The 19,539-nt window shown below is 36.3% G+C and overlaps 1 pseudogene across 1 annotated transcript; it reads left to right on the top strand.

Annotated features, from left to right (window-relative positions):
• Nucleotides 1–433: 433 nt before the first annotated feature.
• On the top strand, nt 434–943 carry LOC308494613 (sorting nexin-24-like; annotated as a pseudogene). Its single transcript has one exon. The product of its transcript is annotated as a sorting nexin-24-like (transcript).
• Nucleotides 944–19,539: the final 18,596 nt, after the last annotated feature.

Raw genomic sequence — 19,539 nt, forward strand, 5'->3', positions numbered from 1 at the left:
ATGTGGATTGTCATGGATTTTTTTTTTTGGTGTTTATCCTGTTATGAATATGCTCACTTTCACCTATAGGTCTCTGTCTTGCCAAATTAGAACAAAACTTCAGCCAGTATTTTTTGAAAATTTTGCAGCCCTGCATTCTTTCTCCTCTTCTTCTGGGGCTTAGAAGACACAATTTTAAAAAAATAGTTTCACAAGTCCCTTAAATTCTGTTTATTTTTACAGCCTATTATCTCTCTGCTGTCCCAGTTGGGTGGTTTCTATTGCTTTATCTTCAAATTCACTGATTCCTCTGCCTTCTTCATTCAGCTTTAAACCCATACAGTCCTGTGGGCACAGGGAAAGGAGGCTGGGTGACCCAGCTGGAGGCAAAGCTGTGACCTCAGCTGTGAACCTGCCCTTGACCCTTGCCTTCCACAGGCTGGCTGGCATTGCTATGGAGGTCTGCATCCCATCCTTTTGCTGTGAGAAGAGAGACCTGGAATGGGGGGCTCCACGGTGTTTAAGCTAGAAAGTCTAGTGAATGAAAGAAAACATTTTGTTGAGAAAAGGTACAGCTAATTTCATGCCTTGCACAAAAAGCTGAAACATGTACTAAAACACCAGAAATTCCATGTAAATATGTGAGGAACTGGGTCTCAAAAGTCTTGGAACAATGGTGACAAAGTTTGGAAATATATTTACAGGCTGCCATTTTAGAAAATGAAGAACTTCCCAAACTGTTTCTTCATTTCCTGAAAGTGCAACACCTGCCATCTCTTCCAAAGGCAGAGTTGTGGATCTTTTGATGAGACAGAATCTGAAGAGTTGGTCAGCAAACTGCCACCAGCCAGTGCTGCTCTTCCTTAGGGATCTACATGTCTTGCCTTCAGCCAGCGATTTTGCAAATGTGGTTACTGAAGGAGTTCTCCATGGGGCATTTTACCCTCATCTACAGCCCAGGTAGAAATCCTATGTGATCAGAAGAAGCGAAAGCAAGTTGCTGAGCTGCAGTCAAGGAAACTGGTATCTACCAAATTAACCTAAACTCTATGACATTACGGTTCTAGCTAGTGGTAAAATTCACAATCTCAGCTTAATTCAGGGCAGGCACATTTCCATTAAAATTGGGCTTTTAAAAATAGAAACTGAACCAAGGCAGTGCTGTGTTTAAGGCTAAGTGTTTAAGAAGAATGTAGCTGCCAACTTAGAAACCCATGAAAAGCAGGCAATAGAAGATCCCTGGGACCACCGAGTGTGACCAAACAAAGTGACTCTCGGCTTCACTCGCACCATTTGCTAATTGGAAATCTTGTTCTGAATCATACCGAGACTGATCAACTTTGGCAGCTTTTTTGTTCAGATTTTGTGACACACTAATCTATTTTTTTTTAATTTATTGGGGTGACAATTGTTAATGAAATTACATAATTTCAGGTGTAGAATTCTGTATTACATTATTTATATCTCACATTTTGTATTCACCACCCAGAGTCTGTTCTCCTTCCATCACCATATATTTGATCCCCCTTACCCTCATCTCCCACCCCTCACCCCCCTTACCCTCTGCTAACCACTAAACTATTGTCTGTGTCTGTGAGTTTTTGTTTCTCATTTGTTTGTCTTGTTCTTTTGTTGTTTTTGGTTTATATACCACATATCAGTGAAATCATAGGGTTCTCTGCTTTTTCCGTCTGACTTATTTCGCTTAGCATTATACTCTCAAGATCCATCCATGTTGTCACAAATGTTCCTATATCGTCTTTCCTTAACGCCAAATAGTATTCCATTGTGTATATATACCACAACTTCTTTATCCATTCATCTATCGAAGGACATTTTGGTTGTTTCCATGTCTTGGCCACCGTAAACAAAGCTGCAATGAACATTGGAGCACACCTGTCTTTATGTAGAAATGATTTCAAATTCTTTGGGTAGATACCCAGGAGAGGGATTGCTGGGTCATATGGTAATTCTATTCGTAATTTTTTGAGGAACCTCCACACTGCCTTCAATAGCTGCTGCACCAGACTGCGTTCCCACCAACAGTGTATGAGGTTTCCTTTTTCTCCACAGCCTCTCCAACACTTGTTACTATTTGTCTTGTTGATGAAAGCCATTCTGACTGGGGTGAGTTGATATTTCATTGTGGTTTTTAATTGCATTTCTCTGTTGGTTAGTGATGTTGAGCATTTTTTCATATGTCTATTTGCCATTTGTAAGTCCTCTTTGGAGAAAGTGACACACTAATCTTTTCATGAGATTTTCTCAGCTAGTGATAGATCCATTCTGAAGTGCTGGCACCAGGAGTGTGTCACAGAATTACACCCTGCAAAATGTGAGGAAGGAGCTAACCTGGAAATTAAATTATTCTAACAGTATTTGGGCACTTTTAAAATCATGGTATTTTAATTTATATTACAGTGGAGTTGCATCATACCCCGGGGTTAGTTTCTAATGTCAGCGCGTAAGATAAAATGGGGTATTAGGATTATCCTTGCAAGCCCTTTAGAAAGGTGCCATGTTAAAAATCTGTCCATCTACCACATCCAGTTTTACCTCCACTGTTGGAAGAAATGACTGTTTCTTCAGTTGGAGACCAATTGAAGTTGTTGGTTTTTGTTTAGGGGCTATTTTATATAAAAAACACAAACCTTGAAACACTAGAATCACATTTACCCCTGCATGATGCTTGCCCTCTAAAAGACAAAATGTGAACTGACAGTGACTGAGGGAATACCAGTGACAGCACTCAGCTTGGTTTACTCAAAGGTTGCCATTCATTGAATAGGTGGTATTGCCTTCTCATTTACTGTTATTTTCCTCATTGTTTCCTTTTCACTAACTTCATATATTGAATTAATGTAAATTAAATGTGTTTATGATATGACTCCACTGTACATCATACAGACATACTTTGAGTAGTAAAGGATACCAGCATACATGCAACCTGTATGTATATGCTGTATTTGGGCATTTCATTGAAAACAAATTGATAGATAGCCTATTTATGGTTATAAGTTTTAATAAGCTTCTATGTGAGAGAAGGACATTTAGAATCAAAACTAATTACTGAATCATGTTATTTGATTAGGACATATGAGATTTGACAATTAAGTTCATGAACTTGTTGCAACAATATTGCTAACTTTTTTGATATCAGAGGGATTGTTCATTATGAATTTGTACCACTGGACAAACAGTTAACCAAGTTTGCTATTTGGAAGTGCTGAAAAGGCTGTGTGAAAAAGTTAGACAACCTGAACTTTTCGCCAACAGTTCATGGCTCTTGCAACACAACAATGCACCAGCTCACGGGGCACTGTCTGTGAGGCAGTTTTTAGCCAGTAAACAAATAACTGTATTGGAATACCCTCCCTACTCACCTGCTCTGGCCCCCAATGACTTCTTTCTTTACCCGAAGATAAAGGAAATATTGATAGGAAGAAATTTTGATACCATTCAGGACATCAAGGGTAGTATGACAATAGCTCTAATGGTCATTCCAGAAAAAGAGTTCCAAAATTGCTTTGAAGGGTGGACTAGGCACTGGCGTCGGTGCATAGCTTCCCAAGGGGAGTACTTCGAAGGTGACCATAGTGATATTCAGCAGTGAGGTATGTAGCACTTTTTCTAGGATGAGTTCGCGAACTTAATTGTCTGATCTCGTACATATAAAAGTTTAAAACCTGCTGCAAACTTTTAGAGATATATTTATGACAGATATGTTACTACATGTTGGAAACAAGCAAGAACTAAATCAAGTGTCATCAGTGAAGAATAACTGAATAGTCAAGTGTTGGAGATATTTTTAAAAACATTTTTTGTTATTAGCTATTTTGAGTAAATGAAAACAAAGAATAAGGCCCATACAATGAATTTCTTACTTGTTATTTCATTTTTCAATCCTAAAATTCTCTTTTGCTTATTCTTTCTATCTTCTACTTTGCTGAGATGTTCTTTATTTATTTCAAGCTTGTTTGCGGTTACTCATTGAAGCATTTTTATAATAGCTGTTATAAAATCTTTGTCATGGAATCCCAACATCTGTGTCATCTTAGTGTTGCTGTCTATTGTCTTCACATTGAAGTTGAGATTTTCTTGGTTCTTGGCATGAGTTATTTTGTTTTATTTCTTTCTTTTGTTTAAATTAAAGTTTATGGGGTGACAATTGTTAGTAAAGTTACACAGATTTCAGGTGTACAATTCTGTAGTACATCATCTATAAATCCCATTGTGTGTTCACCACCCAGAGTCAATTCTCCTTCGATCACCATATATTTGATCCCCCTTACCCTCATCTACCACCCCTACCCCCCTTACTGTCTGGTAACCACTAAACTATTATCCGTGTCTATCAGTTTTTGTTTCTCATTTGTTTATCTTGTCCTTTTGTTGTTTTCAGGTTTATATCCCACATAGTATCAGTGAAATCATATGGTTCTCAACTTTTTTTGTCTGACTTATTTCACTCAGCATCAAAATCTCAAGATCCATCCATGTTGTCACAAATGGTCCTATTTCATTTCTTATGGAAGAATAATATTCCATTGTGTATATATACCACAACTTCTTTATCCATTCATCTATTGATGGACACTTTGGTTGTTTCCATGTCTTGGCCACTGTAAACAAAGCTGCAGTGAACATCGGAACATATACATATCTTTAAGGATAAATGTTCTCAGTTTTGTGGGGTAGATACCCAGGAGAGGGATTGCTGGGTCATGTGGTAATTCTATTCTTAATTTTTGAGGAACCTCCACACTGCCTTCCATAACGGCTGCACCAGTCTGCATTCTCACCAACAGTGTATGAGGGTTCCTTTTTCTCCACAGCCTCTCCAACACTTGTTACTATTTGTCTTGTTGATGAAAGCCATTCTGACGGGGGTGAGGTGATATCTCATTGTGGTTTTTATTTGCACTTCTCTGATGATTAGTGATGTTGAGCATTTTTTCATATGTCTATTTGCCATTTGTAAGTCCTCTTTGGAGAAATGTCTCTTCAGGTTCTCTGCCCATTTTTCCATTGGGTTGTTTGTTTTTTTGTTGTTGAGTTTCATGTGTTCCTTGTATATTTTGGATATTAGACCCTTATCGGAGGAACTGTTTGCAAAAATCTTCTCCCATTCAGTCAGTTGCCTCTTTGTTTTGTCGGTGGTTTCTTTTGATGTGCAGAAACTTTTAAGTTTCATATAGTCCCATTTGTTTATTTTAGCTTTTACTTCCATTGCTTTTGGAGTCAAATTCATAAAATGCTCTTTGAACCCAAGGTCCATAAGTTTAGTACCTATGTTTTCTTCTATGCAGTTTATTGTGTCAGGTCTTATGCTTAAGTCTTTGATCCATTTTGAATTAATTTTGGTACATGGTGACAGATAACAGTCCAGTTTCATTCTTTGCACGTGGCTATCGAATTCTCCCAGCACCATTTATTGAAGAGGCTGTCTTTCCTCCATTGTATGTTTTTAGCTTCTTTGTCAAAAATTATCTGTCCATATTTATGTGATTTTATTTCTGGGTTCTCAATTCTATTCCATTGGTCTATGTATCTGTTTTTCTGTCAATACCATGCTGTTTTAATTATTGTAGCCCTGTAGTACAAGCTAGTGTCAGGCAGTGTGATACCTCCAGCATTGTTCTTTTTTCTTAAGATTGCTTTGGCTATTTGGAGTCTTTTGTGGTTCAAACAAATCTGATGATTTTATGTTCTATTTCTTTAAAAACTGCCATTGGGATTTTGATGGGGATTGCATTAAATCTGTATATTGCTTTGGGTATTATGGCCATTTTAACTATGTTGATTCTTCCAATCCATGAGCATGGAATGTCTTTCCATTTCTTTGTGTCTTCTTCAATTTCCTTCAAAAATGTCTTATACTTTTCAGCATATAAATCCTTCAATCCATGGTTAAGTCTATTCCTAGGTATTTTATTCTTTTTGATGCAATTGCAAAGGGAATTGTTTTTTTGTATTTCTTTTTCTGAGACTTCATTGTTAGTATATAGGAATGCAATGGACTTTTGTATGTTGATTTTGTAGCCAGCAACTTTACTGTATTCGTTGATTGTTTCTAGTAGCTTTTTGGTGAAGTCTTTAGGGTTTTCTATATATAGCATCATGTCATCTGCAAAGAGTGACAATTTAACTTCCTCATTCCCAATTTGGATGCCTTTTGTTTCTTTCTCTTCCCTGATTGCTCTGGCAAGGACTTCCAACACTATGTTGAAAAGCAGAGGTGATAGGGGACAGCCCTGTCGTGTTCCTGAACGTAGAGCAAAAGGCTTCAGTTTTTCACCATTAATTATGAGATTACCTGAGGGTTTGTCATATGTGGCCTTTATTATGTTAAGGTATTTTCCTTCTATACCTATTTTATTGAGTGTTTTAATCATAAATGGATGTTGTATCTTGTCAAATGCTTTTTCTGCATCAATCGATATAATCATATGATTTTTGTCCTTTATTTTGTTTATGTGATGTATCATATTGATGGATTTGTGGATGTTGAACCATCCTTGTGCCCCGGGGATGAACCCCACTTGGTCGTGGCGAATAATCTTTTTTAATGCATTGTTGTATTCGATTTGCTAGAATTTTGTTTAGGATTTTTGCATTAGTATTCATCAGAGATATTGGTCTGTAGTTTTCTTTTTTTGTGCTGTCCTTACCAGGTTTTGGTATCAGGGTAATGTTGGCCTCATAAAATGAGTTAGGGAGTACTGTCTCTTCTTCAATTTTTTGGAAAAGTTTGAGCAGGATTGGTATTTGATCCTCTATTAAGGTTTGGTAGAGTTCACTAGTGAAGCCATCTGGTCCAGAACTTTTGCTTTTGGGAATGTTTTGGATGACTGATTCAATTTTGTTACTGGTGATCGGTCTGTTTAGATTTTCCAGTTCTTCATGGTTCAGCCTTCGAAGGCTATATGTTTCTAAGAACTTGTCCATTTTTTCTAGGTTATTGAATTTGGTGGCATATAGTCCTTCATAGTATTCTTGCATGATCCTTTGTATTTCTGTGGTGTCTGTGATAACTTCCTCTTTTTCATTCCTGATTTTGTCTATTTGTGTCTTTTCTCTTTTTATCTTAGTGAGTCTAGCCAAGGGTTTGATGAGTTATTTTCAATTGTATCCTGGTCACTTTTACCATTATGTTATTAATCTTTGGGTCTCATTTAAAATTCAGTTTTAGCAAGCCTCCTCTCACACCACTCCAGTGGGAGAGATGGGTGACCCATGTTGTTGCCAAGTGTGCATACAATCCCAGTATCCCCACTCAGTCTCCATTGATATCTAATTTTTGTTGTAGCAACTCCTTGTTACTTCTTGATAGGTATGGGAATTCTGACTCATCAATAAGCCTCCAGTAAAAGCACTCTGGCTGAGAGGGGCCACAGTATTTCATAAGTGCTCCTCCACGTGGCCTCCATAGATACTGTGGTAGATTTGAGCACTTCTTTACAACTAGACAATGTTGGAAGTTACCATTAGGGGATGGTGAAATATTTGGTTCTCCACGAGGTACCACTCCAGTGGGGAATGAGAAGAGCACCTTGTTATTGCTAGACGGGTGTGGAAGTGCAGTCTCCACTGACACTAAAGGTTGGGTAAGTTGCTAACTGATGGGAATCAAAGGCACAGATTCCCATTTGGTATTCTCTGACATCACCCTTGTGGGGTGAGGAGAGGTACCTCATTAAAGCTGGGTGAAAGTGGATGTCTAAGTGTTACATTTAGCATTTTGGGGGGAAGGTGGACTGAAGGCCAGTTGTTTTCTCATATTGTTCGGCTGCAGTAGGAGGCTGTTTTCTAGAAGTTTTCTGTCTTTATGTCTGCACTCATTTCGTGGTCCTTTGAGTAGAGAAAGAACTGACTATTCTTGCAGCTCTTTTTTTTTTTTTTGTCTGCACCCATTGACATTTCTCATTTTCCAGTTTCTCCAGCATCCAGTCCTGGATATATGGAGCAAAAGGAAACCCAAGGTACTCACTACCATCTTGGCAATAGGGTCCTGAGGTCCTTAGCTTGTCTTTTTTTTTCTTTTTTCCATCTTTCAGAGCTGTCTGTGTTACACATACATTTTAAGCTGAAATTATATAATGAATGGAGACAAGAAGATATATTCCATCTTGTTCAAAATGGGAAGTCATGACAGTGTGGGTTTTGCATATAGATAGGCTAATTGACCAATGGGACAGGATAATGAGTCTAGAAACAAGCCTACATATATACAGACTCTTGATTTATGACAAAGGTAATATCACAGAGGAGTAGGAAAGGAGTTTTTAATTAATGGTGCTGAGTCAATTGGTATGAATATGGAAAAAATGAACTTTTACCATACTCCACACCATACGTAAAAATCAACTGTAGGTGCATTGTATATCTAAATATGAAAGGTAAAACAATACTTTTGTAGAGAATATAGGAAAATATCTTCATAATTTCTTTATAGGGCATAAAAAGTACTAGACATAAAAAATTGATAAATTGGATTACATTGCAATTAGGATAACAACAAAGGGATGAAAAAACAAGATACAGAATGGGAGAAGACATGATAATAAATATAAATGACAATGATATATCAGAATATATAAAAACATATCCTACAAATCAATAAGGAAAAGATTAACAACTCAATAGAAAAATGGGCAAAAGGCTTAAGAAACTTCAGATAATTGAATATCTTAGTGACCAATAAAGATATGAAAACTGTTCAATTTCCTTAATTTTGAGGTAAAGGTGAATTACAACTACAAAGACTTTTTTGACCATAATATAATCAAACTAGAAATCATAACAGAAAGACAACTGGAAAATCACCAAACATTTGGGAATTAACACACTTCTAAATAATCCACGGGTCAAACAGGAAGTCTCAAAGGAAATTAAAAAAGCAACAATAACTTAGAACTGAGTGAAAATGAAACTACAACATACCAAAATTTGTGGCATGCAGCTAAAGCAGTGCAAAGATGGAAATTTATGACACAAAATGCTTACATTAGAAAGGAGAAAAGTCTCTAATGAGTAACTTAAGTTCCTACATAAAGGAACTTGAAAACAAAGAGCAAAATAAACCGAAAGCTGGCAGAAGAAAGGAAATAATAAAGATCAAAAAATTATAAATTCTCAAGGGCAAACATGTTACGTTTTAGACTTCAAATATGTACAGTTTATTGCATGTGAATTATATGTCAATAAAGCTATTTTTAAAAGACCTGTCAATATTAAAGTTCACTGCTTCACACTTGAGTTTCTTCACTATTAAAAAATATATTAGACATCATTAGTTATTAGAGAAATGCAATTAAAACTACAGTGAGATACCACTAAACACCTACTAGAATCGTGAATTTTTTTTTTTAAAGCAGCAATGGCATATACACCCATCTCCCCTTCTTGGACTGCAATAAACTGAATGTGACGTGTTTTAATATTATATCATAGATCTCTCTGAAGCTCAGTTCATTTTTAAAATATTTTTTCTTTGTGTTCTGCTGATTGCATAATTTTTGAGGTAATCTAAAAATATTAATTTTTAAAATGTAAGTACAGTTGGCATACAATATTATGTTAGCTTCAGGTGTAAAGTAGTGATTCAACATTTGTACACCTTACAATATTATCATCACATTAAGTCTAGTAAACATCTGTCACCATCCAGCTATCCAGTATTATTGACTATATTCACCTTCACGTCTTCTACCCATTCCCCCCCACTTTTGTCCTCTACAGTAACCGTAAATTTGATCTCTCTTTCTATGAGTCTGTTTTTGCTTCGTTTTGTTCATTTGTTTTGTTTTTAAAGATTCCACATATAAGTGAGATCATATGGTATTTGTTTTTCTCAATCTGACTTATTTCACTAAGCATAATACCCTCTGTTATCACAAATGGCAGGATTTCATTATTTATTGCTGAGTAATAGCCCATTGTGTATACATACCACATCTTCTTTATCCAACCATCCATTGATGAACACCTAGGTTGCTTCCAATCTTGGTTATTGAATATAATGCTGCAATGAACATAGGGGTTCATAAATTTTTTTGAATTAGTGTTTTCATTTTCTTTGGGTAAATAATGAGAAGTGGAATTGTTGGGTTGCATGGTAGTTTTATTTTCAAATTTTTGGGGAATCTCCATACTGTTTTCTACAGTGGTTGCACTAATTTATATTCCCACCAACAGTGCACAGAGGTTCCCTTTCTTCACATCCTCTCCAGCATTTTTCATGTGTTGACTTTTTCATAATAATCATTCTGACTGGTGTGAGGTGGCATATAATTGTGATTTTTATTTATATTTCCCTCATAATTAGTGATATTGAGCATCTTTTCATATGTGTGTTGGCTATCTCTGTGTCTTTGGAGCAATGTCCATGTCCTCTGCCCATTTTTGGATTGGATTTTTGTTGTTTTATTGAGTTGTATGTGTTCCTTATATATTTTTGGATGTTAATCACTTCTAGGATATATCATTCAGTAAATTGTCTTTTCATTTTGTTTATGGTATTATATGCTGTGCAAAAGCTTTTTAGTTTGATGAAGTACCATTTGTTTATTTTTGCTTTTGTTTCCCTTGCTTGAGGGGTTACATGGAAAAAGTTATTACTAAGACGGTCAAAGAGTTCACTACCTGTGTTTTCTTCTAAGAGTTTTATGATTTCAGTTTGTTCATTTAAGTCCCTAATCCATTTTGAGTTTATTTTTGCATATGTCATAAGACAGTGGTATTGTTTCATATTTTTGCATGTCTCTGTCCAGTTTTTCCACACCACTTATTGAAGAGACTCATTTCTCCATTGTATATTATTATCTTCTTTGTTGTATATTTATTGATCATAAAAGTGAGGTTCTATTTCTGGGCTCTCTGTTCTGTTCCATTGATCTATGTGTGTTTTTATGTCAGTAGCATGCTGTTTTCATTACTATAGCTTTATAATATAGTTTGAAATCAGGGTGCATGATACCCTCAACTTTGTTCTTCTTCCTCAAGATTGGTTTGACAATACATGGTCTTTTGTGGTTCCATATGAATTTTAGGGTTACATTTTCTAGTTCTGAGAACAATGTTGTTGGCATTTTGGTAGGAATTGCATTGAATGTCTGGATTACTTTGGGTAGTATGGACATTTTAACAATATTAATACTGCCAGTCCATAAGCACAGTGTATCTTTTTGTTTATTTGTGTCCTCTTCAATTTCTTTCTTCAATGTCTTATAATTTTCCAACTACAGGTCTTTCACAACTTAAATATATTTCTAGGTGTTTTATTATTTTTAATGCAATTGTAAATGGGATTGTTTTCTTAATTTCTCCTTCTGATTGTTCATTATTAGTGTATAAAAATGTGACATTGGTGTATATTAATTTTGTATCCTGAAACTTTGTTGAATTTATTTATTAATTCTATTATTTTGTGGGGATTATTTAAGATTTTCTATATATAGTATCATGTCATCTGCAAATAGTGACAGTTTTACTTCTTCCTTTCCAATTTGGATGCTTTTTATTTCTTTTTCTTGTCTGATTGTTGTGGCTAGGTCTTCCAATACTACATTGAAAAATAGTGGTGAGACTGTGCATCCTTGCCTTCTTCCTGATATGAGAGGAAAACTTTTCTGCTTTTCACCATTGAGTATGATGTTAGCTGTGGACTTCTCATATGTAACCTTTATCATGTTAAAGTAAGTGCCTTCTTTGTTGAGAGCTTTAATTATTAATGGATGTTGAATTTTGTCAAATGCTTTTTCTGCATCTATTGAAATGATCATATGATTTTTATCCTTGGTTTGGTTGATATGATGTATCATAAATTGTTTTGCAGATATTTAAATATGCCTGAATCACTGGTATAAATCCTACTTGATCATGGTGTATAATCTGTTTAATGTTTTGTTGAATTCGGTTTGCTAGTATTTTGTTAAGAATTTTTGCATCTATGATCACCAGGGAAATCAGCCTGTAATTTTCTTTTTTTTTTTTTTAGTAGTGTTTTGTCTGGTTTTGGTATAAGGGTAATGCTGCCTTCCTAGAATAAGTTTGGAAGAGTTTCTTTCTCTTCAGTTTTTTGGAATATTTTGAGAAGGATTGGTGTTAATTCCTTAAATGTTTGGCAGAATTTACCTGTGAAGCTGTCTGGTCTTGGGCTTTTACTTCTTGGGAGGGTTATGATTATTGCTTCAATTTCATTGCTAGTAATCTGTCTGTTCAGGTTTTCTGTTTCTTCCTGGCTCAGTCTTAGAAGATTGTGTGTTTCTAGAAATTTATCCATTTCTTCTAGGTTGTCTAATTTGTTGGTAAATAATTGTACATACCATTTAATGATCCTTTGTATTTCCACGATGTTGGTTGTAATCTCTCCTCTTTCATTTCTGATTTTATTTATTTGGCCTCTCTATTTCTTGGTAAGTCTGTCTTTAGGTTTGCCAATTTTATTTATCCTTTTAAAGAACAAGCTCTTAGTGTCATTAATTTGCTTCTTAGTCTCTGTTTCATTCATTTCTACTCTGATATTTATTATTTCCTTCCTTCGAATAACTTTGGGTTTCATTTGTTCCTCTTTTACTAGCTCCTTTAGGTGTAAAGTTAGGTAGTTTATTTGAGGTTTTTCTTGTTTCTTAAGGTAAGACTGTATAGCTATGAACTTCCCTCTTATAATTGGTTTTCTGCATCCCCAAAATTTGGAAAGTTATGTCTTCATTTTCATTTATCTCAAGGTAGTTTTTGATTTCCAGTCTGATTTTATCTTTGATCCACTGGATTTTATTAGTGTGCTGTTTAACATCCACATATTTGTGCCCCCCCTCCCCGTTTTCTTCCTGTAGTTGATTCGTAGTTTCATGCCATTGTGGTCAGAAAAAAACTTTGACATAATTTCAATCGTCTTGAATTTCTTGAGGCTTGTTTTGTGGCATAATATGTGGTGTATCCTGGAAATGTTCCATGTGCACTTGAGAAAAAAGTGTATTCCGCAGTTTGGTTATGAAACTTTCTAAAAATATCTATTAAGTTGATGTGATCTAATGTGACATTAAAGGCCAATATTTCCTTATTAATTTTATATCTGGATGATCTATCCATTGAGGTAAGTGGGGGTATTAAAGTCCTCTACGATTATTGTATTACTGCTTTTTGTTTGTTTGTTTGGTTGGTAGGTTGGTTTTTTAAGGAGGGTGCAGCTCACAGTGACCCATGCAGGGATTGAACCGGCAACTTTGGTGTTATTAACACCATGCTCTAACCAACTGAGCTAACCGACCACCCCTATTGTATTACTGTTAATGTCTGTCTTTATGTCCATTAATATTTCCTTCATATACTTAGGTGCTCCTATGTTGGGTGTGTAGATATTTACCATTGTTATATCCTCTTCTTGGATTGACCCCTTTATCATTATATAATGTCCTCCTTTGTCTCCTTTTACATTCTTTGTTTTAAAGTCGATTTTGATATGGTGATGAAAAGAGAACTGACTCTGGGTAGTGAACACACAATATAATATACATAGATGATGTTTACAGAATTGTACACCTGAAATCTATGTAACTTTACTTACAATTGTCACCCTAATGAACTTTAATTAAAAAAAAAGTTGGGGCGGCCGGTTAGCTCAGTTGGTTAGAGTGCGGTGCTCTTAACAACAAGGTTGCCGGTTCAATTCACCACATGGGCCACTGTGAGCGGCGCCCTCCACAATGAGATTGAAACAACTACTTGACTTGGAGCTGATGGATCCTGGAAAAAACACACTTAAAATAAATAAAAGTTTTAAAAAAAGTCATTTTGTCTGATATGAGTATGCTGCACTAACTTTCTTTTCATTTCTATTTGCTTGGAATATCTTTTTCCATCCCTTCACTTTAAGTCTGTCTGTGTCGTTTGATTTAAAATGAGTCTCTTGTAGGCAGCATATAAATGGGTGTTTGTTTATTTTATCCATTCAGTTTGTATTTTTTGTACATTTTTTTGTTTGTGGTTACCATGAGCTTCATATATATCCAACTATATCTATTGCAGTTTATTTTAAGGTGATAACATTTAAGTTCAAACACATTCTAAAAATAGTACATTTTTCCTCCTCGCTCTATGCTTTATATTTTTGATGCCATATTATATATATTTTTGTTTTGTGCATCATGTGACTATTTATTGTAGTTACAGTTAATTTTGTTAATTTTGTCTTTTAATGTTCATATGAACTTTCTAAGTGGTTAATTTGCTGTGTTTATTATATATTTACCTTTACCATAGAGAGTTTTTATTTCCTGTATTTTTAAATTTCTGGTTATGGCCTTTTCTTTTGTGCATAAAGAAAATCCTTAACATTTCTTGTAAAGTTAGTTTAGTGGTGGTGAATTCTTTAGTTTTTGCTTTTCTGTAAAACTCTATTTCTCCTTCAGTTCTGAATGATAACTTTGCCAGGTAGAGTGTTCTAAGTTGGAGGTTCCTTTCTTTTAAATTGTTTTTAATTTTTGAATTACAGTTGACATGCAATATCATATTAATTTCAGGTGTACAACATAGTGATCAGTGATTTATATTATTTAGGAAATGATCACTCCAAGATATCTAGTACCCATCTGACACCATACATAATTATTATAATATTATTGACTATATTTCCTATGCTGTACCTTACATCCCCATGACTGTTTTTATGACTAGCAATTTGTGTAGGTTTCTTTCTTTCATCACCTTAAATATTTCCTACCACTCCTTCTGGCCTTTAGAGTTTTCTGAGAAATCAGGTGATAACTTTATGGAGTTTCCCTTTAGGTGACTTTTTGTTTTCCTCTTGCTGCCTTCTAGACTGTCTCTTTATCCTTAACTTTTGCCATGTTTATTACAGTATGTCTTGGTTTCAGTCTCTTTGTGTTCATCTTGCTTGGAACTCTCTGTGATTCCTGGACTGGATATCTGTTTCCTCCGCTAGATTAGGAACGTTTTCAGCCATTGTTTTTTCAAGTATACTTTCTGTCCCTTTCTTTCTCTCTTCATATTCTGGAATCCCTATAATGGGCAGTCCCTCATCAATTTCACTTTTCACTTCCCCCATAAGAGAGGTCAATGCTTTCTACCTCCTCTGCCAGAGAGGTTTCTTCTGCTACTGCCAAAAGCCCAACCCCTTGAAGTGCCATCCTGGGGAGGAGGGATGCCTTGGAGAATTCCTCCCTCTCTCCTGCATCCAAACTGATCTCTATCCCACTCCAATGGTGTGCTGGTATCTCCCCTCATACAGGCTGGTTTAACACAAATTCTCTCTTGCCCATGGGTATTTGCTCTATTTTTCACTCTCTAGGTTCTTCCCCCACCCACCATCACAGGAAGAGGGTTGGGGCAGGTATGCTAACTGCCTTGGATTTAGTCCTCACTGAGGCTGAGGTATTGTTTATTTGAGATGCGCAAGTGGGCTAGAAATCACCCAGGACCCTTGGTATAATGTACAGAGGAGCTGTTGTTCAGATATGGATGTTAAAAGGGGGGGCAGAAAATAAAAAAAACTTACTTACACTACCATGATGCTGACATCCCCAGTGATTCTTTTTATCAGATAGTGCATTTTTGTTATATAATTTTCATTTGGTTCATTTTATAGTTTCCGTTTATCTACTAAGGATATGTATCTTTCTATTAATTGCAAAGTTTTCACCTGTACTTCATAAAGTATGGTTATAATAGTTGCTTTAATAATTCTTTGATAATTCTTACATCTGGATCATCTTGTGGTTGGCATCTGTTGATTGCCTTTTCCTTTGATTCACATTTTCTTAATTCTTTGTATATTTAATAACTCTGGATTGTATTCTGGACATTTTGAATAGTACATTGTAAAACTCTGGGTCTTGTTAAAATCCTCTTTGAAACATTGTTTGTTTGTTTGTTGTAGTAAGAGTTCAGCTTGTGTAGGTTCAGCCTGGAAATTCTGTCTCCCTTTTCATTGCTGATTATTCTGTCAGTTTTCAGAGATTTTGCTCTACTATTTTTGGTCTGTCACATCCATATGCCCCTGAGCAGTTAATCTGGGACTTAGGTGGTGATTCATATCAGTAGTGAAAGCCTTTGCTATGCTGCTTTGGGTCTCTTCCTCACATACACAGCTCAGAAGGGTAGTTGGGACGTTTGTTAATTCAAACACAGAATTAGGGGATAACCTATCCAGGTTTCTGTTCCATGATTTCTCTCTCATTGTCTTGAGGCTATGGGCCTCTTTTCCCTGTACCCTAGTTATAAAGGTGGGCTTTCTCTCAAAGTTTTAGCCGCTCAAGGTACCATGCAGTTATGTACATCTGAGGACATCCTCAGGGGAAATCAGTGAGAGAAAAAGATGTAACACACACAGACAGAGAGAGAGAGAGAGAGAGAGAGAGAGAGAGAGAGAGAGAGAGAGAGAGAGAGAGAGATTATTTGAACCACGGGTTTCCCTTTTCTCAATTCCTCAACAAAAAAGATGGATTTTCTCTTTTGGGTTTAGGTCACTGTACCACTGCTGCTGTAGTACAGATCCATGACTGGGGCTACTCTGGAGATAGGGTCTGGACAGAACAAGAGAAAAAGTGAAGAAAAACGAGAATTACCCCTGACTCTCTGGCTCAAAGTGGTCTTCTTTTCCAGTCCTCTTGCCAGCATGATAGGGTTTCTCTTAGAGTTTTTGCTGTCCCTTCCTGCTGTGAAGTTCTGCACTAGACTGTCCTAAGGTCAAATCCAAGAAATGAAAACGAGGATAAACCCCAGTAAACTCACTTCTGTAATGATTTGATGTTTTCATGCCTTACAATGTGTCACCCCACAAACTCTAGTAATCGTCTGTCACCGTGCAAACTTATCACAACATTATTGACTAAATTCTCCCTTTTCACCTATCCCCGTGCCCCTATCTTATGGTAACCATCCCTTTGGTCTCTATTTGTATGAGACTGTTTTGTTTTGTTTGTTTGTTTGGTTGGTTGGTTTAGATTCTACATATAAGTGAAACCATGCAGTATTTGTCCTTCTCTGCCTGACTTACTTCACTTAGCGTAGTACCTTCTTATTCTATCCATGTTGTTGTAAATGGCAAGATTCCATTCTTTTTATTGTGGCATAATATTCCATTGTCTCTCTCTCTCTCTCTCTCTCTCTCTCTCTCTCTCTCTCTCTCTCTCTCTCTTCTCTCTCTCTCATCTATCTAGCTCACCTCTTTTATTTATTTATTCATCTTTCGATGGATACCTAGGTTGCTTCCATATCTTGGTTATTTACAGCTGCAGGGAACATAGGGGTGCATATATGTTTTCAAATTAGTGTTCTCATTTTCTTTGAATAAATACCCAAAGCTTTAATAATCAAAACAGTATGGTACTGGCACAAAAGCGGTACATAGATCAGTGGAACAGAATAGAGAGCCCAGAAATAAACCCATGTCTATATGGCCAACTAATCTATGACCACAGAGGTAAAAATATACAATGGAGTAAAGACAGTCTCTTCAATAAACGGTGCTGGGAAAACTGGACAGATACACGCAAAAAATGAAACTGGACCACTTTCTTACACCATATACAAGAATAAACTCAGAATGGATGAAAGACTTAAATGCAAGGCCTGAAACCATAAAACTCCTAGGAGAAAACATAGGAAATAAACTATTTGACATCAGTTTGTTATCTTTTTGGATACATCCCCTTGAGCAAGAGGGAAAAATAAACAAGTGGGACTACATCAAACTGAAAAACTTCTGTACAGTGAAGGAACCTTCAACAAAGCAAAAAGGTAACCATGTAAATGGGAGAAGATATTCACAAATGATATATCCAACAAGGGGTTGATATCCAAAATATATAAGAAACTCATACAACTCAATAACCAAATAAATAAATAAATAAATAGTCCTATTGAAATTGGGCAGAGGACATGAAAAATACATTTGTCCAAAGAAGATATAGATGCCCAACAGACATGAAAAGATGCTCAACATCACTAATCATCAGAGAAATGCAAATGAAAACCACAATGAGATATCCCCTCACACCTGTCAGAATGTCTATCATCAATAAATCAACAAACAACGTGTTGGGGAGGATGTAGAGAAAAGGGAACCCTCGTGCACTGTTGGTGGGATTGCAGATTGGTGCAGCCACTGTGGAAAACAGTATGAAAATTCCTCAGGAAAACATTTTAAAAATAGACAAATGTGAACTATTTCTGTTCCTTCATAGTCCTGCACTGGACAAATGGGCAGCATCTCCTCCCCAGAGGCAACAGAGACTTCAGTGACTATCCAAAACTCACAAAACAAGCAGGAGACTCATTCAGGGTGTGAACACAGCCAGAACACCGTCCTCCAGACATTTAGCTGCAAGCAGTCATGAGGCTCTCTAGCTTAAGCCTCAGGTATGAACTTGCCAGTACTAGGTTGTTCTTGATTTTACGTACAAAGTCAAGTTATTGGAAATCTCTTCTTTTTTTTTTCAAGAAATTACGAATAGAATTACCATATGACCCAGCAATCGCTCTCCTGGGTATCTACCCCAAAAATATAAAAGCATTTCTCTATAGAGACACGTGTACGCCAATGTTCATTGCAGCTTTGTTTACGGTGGCCAAGACATGGAAACAACCAAAATGTCCTTCGATAGATGAATGGATAAAGAAGTTGTGGTACATATACACAATGGAATACTATTCGGCGTTAAGGAAAGATGATATAGGAACATTTGTGACAACATGGATGGATCTCGAGAGAGTAATGCTAAGTGAAACAAGTCAGACAGAAAAAGCAGAGAACCCTATGATTTCACTGATATGTGGTATATAAACCAAAAAGAACAAGACAAACAAATGAGAAACAAAAACTCATAGACACAGACAATAATTTAGTGGTTACCAGAGGGTAAGGGGGTGGGGGGTGGGTGATGAGGGTAAAGGGGATCAAATATATGGTGATGGAAGGAGAACTGACTCTGGGTGGTGAACACACAATGGGATTTATAGACGATGTAATACAGAATTGTACACCTGAAATCTATGTAAATTTACTAACAATTGTCACCCCAATAAAATTAATTAAAAAAAAATACAAAAAAAAAAAAAGAAATCTCTTCTTTTGGATTTCTATGTCTAACACATTATCAATCATTTGTTATGAATTATTTAATGATTATAATATGATATAAAATAATCCAGCTTGATAGCCAGCAGAAACTGCTTCTCTTCTGAGCATGCTGGAAGCAGGAATTCTCATCTTCTGTCATTATAGACACAGGGCAAGCCAAGGTCCTATATCACTGCTAACTAATTCCTCCTCACCAAGTGTCTCATGGGGACTCGAAAGATGAGCACCCCAGGCATTGATTCAAGGGAAGGTGGGACGGGAGGTGAATCAGAATAGGAAAGTTTCCTTCGAGGGCACCTATCATAGCAGTGGAGTACAATGGAGAGAGGACCAGCTTTGGGGGCATGCAGGCTGAGTTCGAATCTCACTACTGTCTAGTATTGTCAGTAGGACCTCAACTACGTCCTTTCATCTTTCTGAGACTCAGTGTTCCCTCATCTGGAAAATGGTATAAAGTG

The sequence above is a fragment of the Rhinolophus hipposideros genome (genome assembly GCF_964194185.1).
Source record: "Rhinolophus hipposideros genome assembly, chromosome: X".
NCBI classification, from domain to species: domain Eukaryota; kingdom Metazoa; phylum Chordata; class Mammalia; order Chiroptera; family Rhinolophidae; genus Rhinolophus; species Rhinolophus hipposideros.